The sequence below is a fragment of the Cannabis sativa genome, chromosome 1, assembly GCF_029168945.1.
Source record: "Cannabis sativa cultivar Pink pepper isolate KNU-18-1 chromosome 1, ASM2916894v1, whole genome shotgun sequence".
NCBI classification, from domain to species: Eukaryota; Viridiplantae; Streptophyta; class Magnoliopsida; order Rosales; family Cannabaceae; genus Cannabis; species Cannabis sativa.
In genome coordinates, this window is record NC_083601.1 from 5,275,371 (window position 1) to 5,286,106 (window position 10,736).

The following is a 10,736-nucleotide window of genomic DNA, read 5'->3' on the forward strand; positions in this document are numbered from 1 at the left end:
CTTCTTTTGGCGCTTCTCTCCCGTTCGGGTGTCGCCCTTGGAAGACCTCTTGCTTCTAGACCCTTGAGTAGGGCCTCGTTAAGCTAGCGGTTGGGGCAGCCTCGTGAAGGAGCCCGTCCATTCACCCCGGACGGATTGCCGTAATGGGAAGATGCCGGGGGCGTAGCTTGGCCTTGGTTGTACCCGGGAGTGGCAACCGTATGCCACTAACCGGAGGGGTCGCGGTCGGGACAGTACCCGAGGGCGATACTCCTGGCATGTACCCTGCTATCCCGGTGGGATAATAGCCTCCGTAAGCCACGATCTGGGCTTCTTCGAGGTTAATATATTTTTGGACTCGCTTCTGGAAGTCCTGAAGGCTAGCAGCGCCTTCTTGCTGTAATTCGTTCCAGAAGGGAGTCCCAGTACGGATTCCTGCTTGGAGAAGCGCAAGCTGTTGTCCGTCGTCAACCTTCTTGGTCTTCGAGGCCTCCTCTCGGAACCTCTTGATGTAATTCTTCAAGGTCTCGGTGGGTAGTTGCTTGATGTTAGTCAAGGCACTAACCTCCAAATTGACCTTCCTGGCGGCGACAAATTGTCTCCGGAAGTTGGTTTGGAGTTTGTTCCAACATCCCACCGATCCTGGTTCTAGTTTCTTGAACCACTCCTCCGCCGAACCGCTCAGAGTGAGGGGGAAGCATAGGCATTTGGCGTCATTGCTGACCCGCATGACTGTCATGACTCGGTTGAATCGTGACAGTGATCACCGGGGTCGGAGTTCCCGCATATGCCGCCATTTCGGGCATTTTGAAGTTTTTAGGGAGCTCCGCCTCCGGGATATGCTTGGCACAGGCTCCCGGTCCTCACTATCCGAGTCGGAGTCATCTCCCTTCCGCCTCCGGAGACTCGGGCAATATCTTTTCGAAGGATGGCAAGCTCTGCCATAATCCCTTCGTTTACAGTACCCGAGGAGACTTCGGGTCTGTATCTTTTTTGATCAAGGTGATCCCGGAGGTCTCCTTGATTCCCATTGATTTGATTTCTCAAATCAACGGGTGGACATCTCTGTCCTCCTCTGCCTCTACCCCCCGGTTCCTGGTGCACGGAAACGCTTTTTCGGTCCCCTCGATCCTGAGGGCCAAGACTCCCTCTTTGGGGCTTGCCCCTCTGCGGACCTTTCCCTTTAGGGAAATCTGAGCGGACCTTACGCGGATCCTGCGCCTTTTTCTTTCGACCAGGGGCAGAAGTAGGGTTTTTTGTTTGGTTTTCCTCAGCAGGGTGCCTTATAGGGCTAGGTTCCCTAGGCCTTTGCTGCTGGGAATTGGGCGAAGACGTAGCTGGCTCCCCATCGAGTCCAGCGGCCATTGCCTTGGGATGCACGTGAATGCCAGCTGCCTCCATGGCTTTTTGCATGGCTAGCATCACCTCATGCATCTTTTGATTTTGCACTTTCTGAGCTTCGATCTCAGCTTCGTGATCGATGGCTTTTTGTCTGAGGAGCACCAGCTCTTGGTAGCTTCCATCATCGTAAGCGTATTCGTCGAGGTGTTCCTCGTGGTTTTCATCTGGAACTTCTTCCTCGGACTCCTCTGCTTCCCTCGAGGCTACATCCTCTTCATTGGGATCTTGAGCGTCTTCTAGAGGGCGAGGGTGACGTGTAGCTCTTGTCTCCACCATTGTTGTGAAGTTAAATGCTTGCTGTGAAGCAGCTTTCCTCAGCTCTCAATGAAAGCACCAAAATGTTGACCGAGGTTTTCGGCAACTAATAAAATATGAATATAATAATGAGCTGTAAGAAAGCGAGATGAAGACTTTTTACGTGGTTGGGGCGTTAATGAGCCTTAGTCCACGAGCCACTGATATTTATGGATGTCTTTAATACAGATTCTACACTTGGGAGAATGTTTCTCTCTTTAATACAAAGAATGTTCTTGGTGAGTTTTTTCTCTGTTTGCTCTTAAGCAGCCAAGATTCTCCGACCCCATTAAATGAGCTTTGAGGGGGTATTTATAGTGTTTTGGTGGGGTAATCCCTAGAATTGTACTTACACATGTGTCTGTAAGTATCCATAAAGTAGGGCATTTCCGATGAATATACCATGGGTGATGCATGGTCAAATCCCTAGGTGCTGTAGGGTTTTTATGGAGAATGTCCTTTTTGTATTATGATTGACGTGACTCTTCGCAGAGTAGCCGTCGCTAGACTTAAATGATCAATACTGTGGCGCTGCTGTTTGGGGGTTGTGCTGTCAGACTTTATTGCGTGTTACGGTCCCAACACGCTTCCTCCCATGCAGCATTAAATGCGACTTGATGTCTCGGGAGAGACCTGACACATCCCGGAGTGCCTTTAAGCCATGCTCACTTCCGGGAGTACCTTGTACTCCGGGTGCATCATCCGGGACCCATGCGAATAATGCTTCCTGGTGTCATACAAAGACTTAGCTGTTCTTCTCAAGTAATTTGATCCACGTGTCCCTTCCTGATTGGTCCACGTACATTGGGCGATTTTAGGAGCAACATTTTATAATATTCAAAAATATTTCAAATTTATATTTTTACAGATTTAATTTTTTTTTTTACAAAAATACAAGGGACTATTTCACAAATGCACAAAAACAATAAAAAAAATTTCAAAATACGGTTTCACGGAATTTTTAATATTTTTACGATTTTTTTGATTTTATTTACAGAAAATACGATATTTTTATGTTGTACTCTTGTTAATTTGTTGTTTAATTTTTGTTATCTGTATGTTATTTTTTTTATTATTGTTTTGATGCTATTTAAACATTATTTTTTTGTTATTTTCGTGTTATTTTTATGAAAAAATGTAAAAATATAAAAAAATTCTTTAAACTTAAAAATATATTTTTTTTACAAAAATACAGAAGACTTTATTTTCATTATTTTTACGTTGCTGAACAAGTGAAAAACTTGTAAATTTTAAAAATTTTGTAAAAACTGTAAAAGAAAAAGGGTTGAGATGCAAAATGGCCCTAAATTTAAAAACTAAGTTAGTAAATGTCCACTTTTAAAAAAAAATTAAGAAAATGGCCAAATCTAATAAGTCAACTAATAAAAATTATAAAAATACATTTATCACATATTTTTTTAAAAAATATATATATTAAGTTACATAATTTTTTTAGTATTACATATTATTATATTGTAACAAAAATAAATAAGTATATTAGATCATTTAAATATATACAGCAGTATGAGATATATCGTAGTACTGAAAATTAATATACCGTAGTAATTAAATTATATACCACAAACAAATTACAACAATAGTAAATTAATTTTCAAAATATATATATATATATATCATCCTAACAAAATTATATATACTACCATTAAAATATGAATACATACCAAAAAATTTATATATAATAAAATAGAAACTAAATATCATATTAAATAAATGATATATTATAGACAACAAAAACCATATACCATACAAAAAAACGTATATACCTATAATAAAAAATAAAATAAAATAATATAATATTATTAAAAAAATTATATATATCATATTAACAAAATTATATATCACCTTTATGTATACTAAAATAAAAACTAAACATGCATTATCTAAAATAAAATGATATACTATACAATAAAACTTATGTATCATATAACATAAAATATATACCTTACAATAGAAATATATATAATAATAACAACAAATAAAAATAAAATATATAGGATGCTAATAAAATTATATATCATGTTAACAAAAGTACAATAGAAAATAGAACTTAAATATTATTTAAAAAAAATTATATACCGTATAACAAAAAATACATATACCATTCACTGAAATATATATACAAAAAATAATAATAATAAAAATATAGATTACTAATATATATGGATACTATACTAACCCAATTATATACCACAATTAAAATATATATACTATGACTATTGTATATAATAAAATAAAAACTAATTAAATAGTATTCAAAATAAATAATCATACAATCAAAAAATATAAAAATAATAATTAAATATCTGTAGCATGACAATAAAATTATATACATACATTAAAATATTTTTATTATGCTAATAAAATTATATACCACTATTATACATATCATAATAAAAAATAAATATCACCTAGGAATAATAATATACCACATAACAAAATAAAAATATATCGTACAACAAAATCTATATACCAATAACCCAAAACAACTCATCAAAAATTAAAAAAATTGACATAACTTTTAAATAAAAAAGATTTTAACAAAACTAATATAGATATACCATAATGTTTAAATAATTTGCTTCTAATTTTAAAAAAATAATAAAAAAAAATAATGATTTTGAAATAAGGACATTTACTAACATAGTCTTATGATTTATGGTCATTGGCTATATTTTTTTAAAATGAGGACATAAACTAACATAGTCCTATGATTTGGGGCCATTTACTATAATTTCCGAAAGAAAAATTGATTTTTAGTGCTTTGTGTAATTTTTTTTTTTAAAAAAAGAGATCAATGTAAGGAGGAAACTACACTTTATACCCTTTTTATATTGTTTTCTTTTTTTTTTTACTCTTTTTTTTTTTTTTAAAGTCTATCATTTTCACCTCTTTTTTTAAACATTGTACCAATTTTGCTCATGTTACTTTAAGACACTCTCCATGTGACTCACATATGTTAGGGTATTTTAGGAATAGTACATATAAAAAGAGGTATTTTTCCATTAAATAAAAATTAAAGGTAAATTTAGTTAATTGATAAATAAAAGAGGTATTTTTCAACTTATCCCTAATGTAAGCGGGTATAAGTTGAACCCGCCCACTATTATCTAAGTATGTATGGCGAAAGATAATTCAAGTTTTCAGGTCTGGTCGAGACTGTTCTAACAGGTGACCCCTGACCCAATTTACTTTGGGTATATTCCAGTGAATCTAAATGCACAACATCAAAATTTACAATTTTATTTTCTATTTTTTATTCAATCGTTTACATAGTTATCCAATTTTTTTCATGATGTATGTTATAGTTATTTAAGACATTTTACAAAATTATAAGAAATTCGAAAAAAATTTAACACGCTGAAAACATAGTTCAAATATTTTGTTACACTCGTGACTATTTTATTTTATATGCGTGTGAAATAAACTGTTTGAACACTGCGATCTATATTATATTTTTTTAAAAAATTTTATAAAATATATTAAATAACTATAACATACACAAATATGAAAAAAAAAATAAACTAAAAAATTATTCTAAATAGCTAAATAAGTAAATAGTACATCACATACCTTTTAAGGAGATGTACTGCAAAAATATCTAATAAATTATAAATCACAAATTAAGATATAAAACATTATACATAGTTTTTCATCAGTACAAAATGATTAGCATAAGCAATTTTTTTTTTCTTTTCTGAAAAATGCATATATACAAATATACATTTTTAAAAAGTTGTTTGATTTCATATTATGCTCCGTGTTTTTGTAAAAATAACCTTTGTGAAATTTTTTATTAGCAAAATAATAAATTTACATAATACGACCATAATTAATTATTATTATCGCAAAACGATTATAGATATAATATTTTACTATACGCATACCATGATCACATAGAATAAATTAAATGTAGTTTTTTTACAAATTTTAGTATTTTACATTGCTATTTTGACAAATATCATGTTTTTAGGGCAGAAAGAGATACTTTGCACTATAATGTCATACAAAACATAAAAATAAGCACCAAACCTAATTCATTTCAGAATACATAATCCTACTGGCCCAATCGTTGGCAAATATCATTATACATAGCAAGAAAAACACATAGAGGAAAGAGCAGAAAACCTAATTGAGTTCAGGTCCAAGTCTTGGGTCCCAGTCCAGGTCGGGATTTGGGTTCGAATTCGAATCTGAGTCTAAGTCTAAAGACCGACTGTGCTAGTAAAAATATAAAATATAATATGTATTGTTAGACAAAAAAATATTTTTGAAAATACAAAATAACTTCTTAATGTAATTTGTCTTTTAGCTTTTTAAAACTCAGTTATCAAAAAATTGTTTTTAAAAAATTTGACCAAATAACCCCTATTAGTTTTGAAAGCTATTTTCTATTTTTAAAAACTAAAAACAGTTTTTAAGTTATGAAGCAAAAACAAACTCTTTGTTTTCTATTTTTTTAAATCACAAAAGTAAAAGTAGAACTTTTTGTTTATGTAAAATAAAAAGGAATAATTACATAAGGCACCATTTTTTGTAAAATATTTACATTTTTACGTTCAGAGAATATTTTTTAACATTTTTACGATTTTCTAAAAAATAACACGAAAACAACATAAAATCAACAAAAAAATAACATAAAAGTAACATGAAAATAACATCAAAATAACATACATATATCAAAAAATTAACAACAAATAAACAAAATATCAACATAAAAAGACCGTATTTTATGTAAATAAAATCAAAAAAATCGTAAAATTGTTTAAAATTCCGTGAAACCGTATTTTTGTTATTTTTTTGTTGTTTTTGTGCATTTGTGAAATTAACCCAAATAAAAATGTATTTTGTAACTATTTTGTGTGTTTTTTTTTTTTTAATTTTAAAAATAATAACAAAAATAAAAATGTTCTCTAAATTTTATTTTTACTTTTTGCTTTTATTTAAGTAAGGAATAAGAAATTGAGGTGAGAGAAAATAGCTCGAGAGCCAGGAGCAAGGGCCGAGGTCTTGGGTCTGGATCCAGATTTGGGGCCGGGGCTAGGGTCTGGGAGCTTGATTCAAGGTTTGAGTCCTAGGTCGGGACTGGGTTTGGGTCTAGGTCCGAGATCGGAGTTGAGTTTGGGGTCTATGCTGGTGCTAGGGCCACAGTCCAAATCTAGAGTTGGGATTGTGGTCCAAAATAATGACAAAAGAAAATACAAATAGACTATAATTAAGAAAAACATTTATGTTTTTTTCAAAAAGAAAAAAGAAAAAAATTATTTAATTTTTTTCGATAGATTTAATAAAGCTGGTTAAAAAATTTTGAAAGCTATTTTTTTATTATTTTTAAATTTCCACTCATTTTAAAATGAAAAAATAAAAATAATTTTATAAAACTTATTTTTTTTTTAATACTTTTACTTTTCTAATTAAGAAAACAAAAATGAGATTAGAAAAGTATAGGAAACATATAAAGGTCAATGCTAAAATCTATTTGTCCTTCATTTTTGTTAAACTAATTAGAAATTTTTACACTAAACTTTGACATGTAGTATTGAGATTGTTCAAAATTTAGAGTAAAAAAAATGGTATTTTTTTATTTTTACACTTCAAAATATATAGCGCTGCAACCTAAATTGCAACAAAAAAATCCTATAGAAACCCTTATTGCAACTAGCACTGCAACTTAAATTCCAACAAAAAAATCGTATGAAAACCCTTATTGCAACCACTTTAGAAACTCAAACTGTAAATTTTAAAAAAAAATATTCAAAAAACAGTATATGGTGTAATTCCCACCAAAAAATCCCAATAGCCTTTTTATTAGTCAATTTCCTGTCTCTCCTCCTCTTCATTTTCATGGGACACTGCACTAATTCTCTGATCTCTCAATGCATTTTCATGTAAATTAATCACGAGATCATCCCAAAAAGAAAAAGGAAAAAATCATAAAAGTAAAAGAATAAATACTTTGTTTTATTAAGTCTCAATTTGCGCTTACATATCACGAAAGTTAAATTCCTCTCCAAACTAACTAAAAGGAGACAAAATATATGTAAATATATATAAAAGAATATGAATCAATATACAATATATATATTCATGTAATTATAGAATTTAAACCAAAACTCAGTGTATTAAGTATGTGATTGCCAGAGCCAGTGCTAAAAGAACATAAGCAATTCCTTGATCAATAGCTTGCCCTGAATTAACCAATAAAAAAAATTAGCATATTCATGTTTGATCAGATTAGCCAAAATCAATTTCAGAAATATGCACACATATATATACATATAAATATTATTGAAGAAGAAGAAGAAACTAGGAACTGACCATCGCTGGATGGACCCTCTGCTGAGGGGGAAGGAGCTGTTGTGCTCTGCCCATAACTCAGCTTCATCAGAACCAACAAAAACAACCCAATAATTGGAAGAGCAAATGATTTCGCCGAAGTCATTGCCGAATCAAATAAGATAATTCCGGATTAAAAAAAAGAATAGAGGTGGGTATGATTGAAAAAGGAGAGGAACCCAAAAATCTATAGCTGAAAACTGGAGAGAGATGAATAATTAGAATGGTGAATTTGGAAGTAGTCTTCTGTATTTATATGGGGGACAGGGGGAAGAGAATTTTCCCGGAAAGTGAAGACGCGAGAAAATGAAAGAGAAAGTGAGAGAGAGAGAGAGAGTGGGTTCTAAGGTAAGAAAAGATACGCGTGGTTGACACGATGATTTATTAGGCTTGTTTATTTGACTGGCTTGGCGGCTTACTGACCCAGAATTGGACACGAGAGTGGGAGAAAGTAGTTATTTGGGTTTGGGGGTACTATAAATAATAACAAAATTTGCTAAATCCAACATAAATGGCACAAACTCAACCAAACCTGTTTCAAATCTTTTTTTATTACGTTTGAAATTTTATAATTATGGTTCAAATTGAGCCGTAATATAGTAAGTTTTCAAATGAATAAGAAGATCGCGTATCGAATTTCGACTTGTATTTTATGTATTGTAATTGTAAAAGCCTTTTTAATGTTTTTGTTGACTAATCAAAAAGTCCAAGGACTTGACTATATACAATATAACACTCCAAATTTCACGCAACACGCAATAGTGTGATGATGGGATTATCAATTATGTACATATATAATAAAGATTCAAATTATGCACTTGAATTGAATTGAAAATAATAGCACACTCTAGTTAAGATAAATGTACTTGACTTTATAGGTTGGTTAAAACTAATTAGTAATAAGTAAAGTAGGTTATGTTTTTATACATAATTTAATGCTCTATTATTTATTTTATATGGAACAATATCCATAATAGTAATGAACACAAGATGAGATAATGGTAATATATATTAGAAGGGAAAAGAGTTCTTTGATTTAAATTACTATGAGCAATTACAATTTAGAGGCATTATGTCTAAAGTAAGGAAAGTAATTCGTTAGCTTTTATAAGTTGTGTATAGGATATAATTAGTTAGCTTTTCCAGTTAAAAGTGCAATCATTTTCACTAAACTTTTATTATATTTTTTTGGTGGGTAATTTATAGTAAAAATATTTATGTTTAACTTTTAATTGCAAATAAATATTTAAATTTGATATTTTGCTATAATAATATCTAAGTTATATTTTTGAAATTTATGTAGGTTCCTAAATATTAAAACAAGTAAATTATCACGTGTCAATCCCTAATTGATTCACCTCATTAAATTTATTATTTTTTGTTTGAAAAATAGTTTAAATATAACAATAAGAAATAACACATGAATTATGATTTGACATTTAACGACTTTAGGAATATAATTTAAGTATTATTACCGCCAAAAATTAAATTTAAATATTTATTTACAATCAAAATTAAATTTAAGTATTTATGCTGCAATATTTTTTTTAAAAAATACTTATAATTTTTATTTATAACATGTGTGGCTGGTCATCATAACATGATTCATGTGTGTGGCTGGTCATCATAACATGATTTATTCATATAAAATTATTCCTTTTGTCCATAACTTATGTCAGTCGTTATTAATTTTGTTTATATATCCATAACTTATGCCACTTGTTATTAATTTTGTTTATTCATATAATGAATAGAATTGGGCATACTAGTAGAGCAAGCAAGGAATCACAACCACATAATCTGCATTAACATGTACAGATTGGTGTTTGGTGGTTCATGTAAATGTAATGCATGGTCGCCAAATATGGTTCTCAAAGAAAATGAACCAAATTGAAAGACTTTTTTTTCTTCTCATTTATGAAACAAAATATTTTTTCGTAACTGTTGAGAATTGAGACGTGCAAATTACAATCATTAATGTTTTTAGCTTCTAGATATTGTTATATTTGTCAAATTAGTTCCTTCAAAGTCCTTACAAATTTTTCCTTGAACTAATAATCAAAGAAGAAAGTTCTTCAAATTAATCAAACTCTTCATGGGAAAAATTGGATATTTTAGTCCTGGAAAAGAGAAAGAGGGGTGTCTTTGTCAAGGCTAGGTAGGTATTTACTATTTACTCATCCTCATGTGTAAATGTATTTATTCCCTTTCAGATAGATGCCCTACACTTGTCAATTTGGAAGCTCAAAATGGACTCATGTTCATTTGTGATATTGGAAAGAGTCATTAGTGTTGAATTTGTGGCATCATTTTAGAATGGTCTTACATTGTTGATTTTATAGCATTTGAGCATCTTTAATGGAACTTTAAATAAGTGGTGTAAAACTATATTTGATTTTATGTAAACAAATATTTTCCCAATAATGTGCTAAAAATTGTACTAAATTTGACACATGCTAAAAATTAAGCCAAATTTAGTATAAGATATACATTATGCCAAATTGACATACATTTAATGTACCTTTTTTATTTACAATATTATCATTTAGCATGATGATTACTTTTTATGTTAATTTATATCTTAATTTATTATTGTACATTGACGTACAATTGTAAAATATAATATTCACTTATTTTGTGTGTCAAATTTAGCACACTTTTTACACCATTGGAGATGATCCTAACAATTACAACAGATGCATTTAAAT

At 30.6% G+C, this 10,736-nt stretch overlaps 1 long non-coding RNA gene across 1 annotated transcript; it reads right to left on the reverse strand.

Annotated features, from left to right (window-relative positions):
* Positions 1-7,632: 7,632 nt before the first annotated feature.
* Positions 7,633-9,065, reverse strand: LOC115703612 (uncharacterized). The gene is made up of 2 exons (XR_004009244.2): positions 8,011-9,065; positions 7,633-7,880 (listed from the first exon to the last, which is right to left on the reverse strand). It is a non-coding gene; the product is annotated as an uncharacterized LOC115703612 (long non-coding RNA).
* Between the last annotated feature and the right edge of the window lie 1,671 nt (positions 9,066-10,736).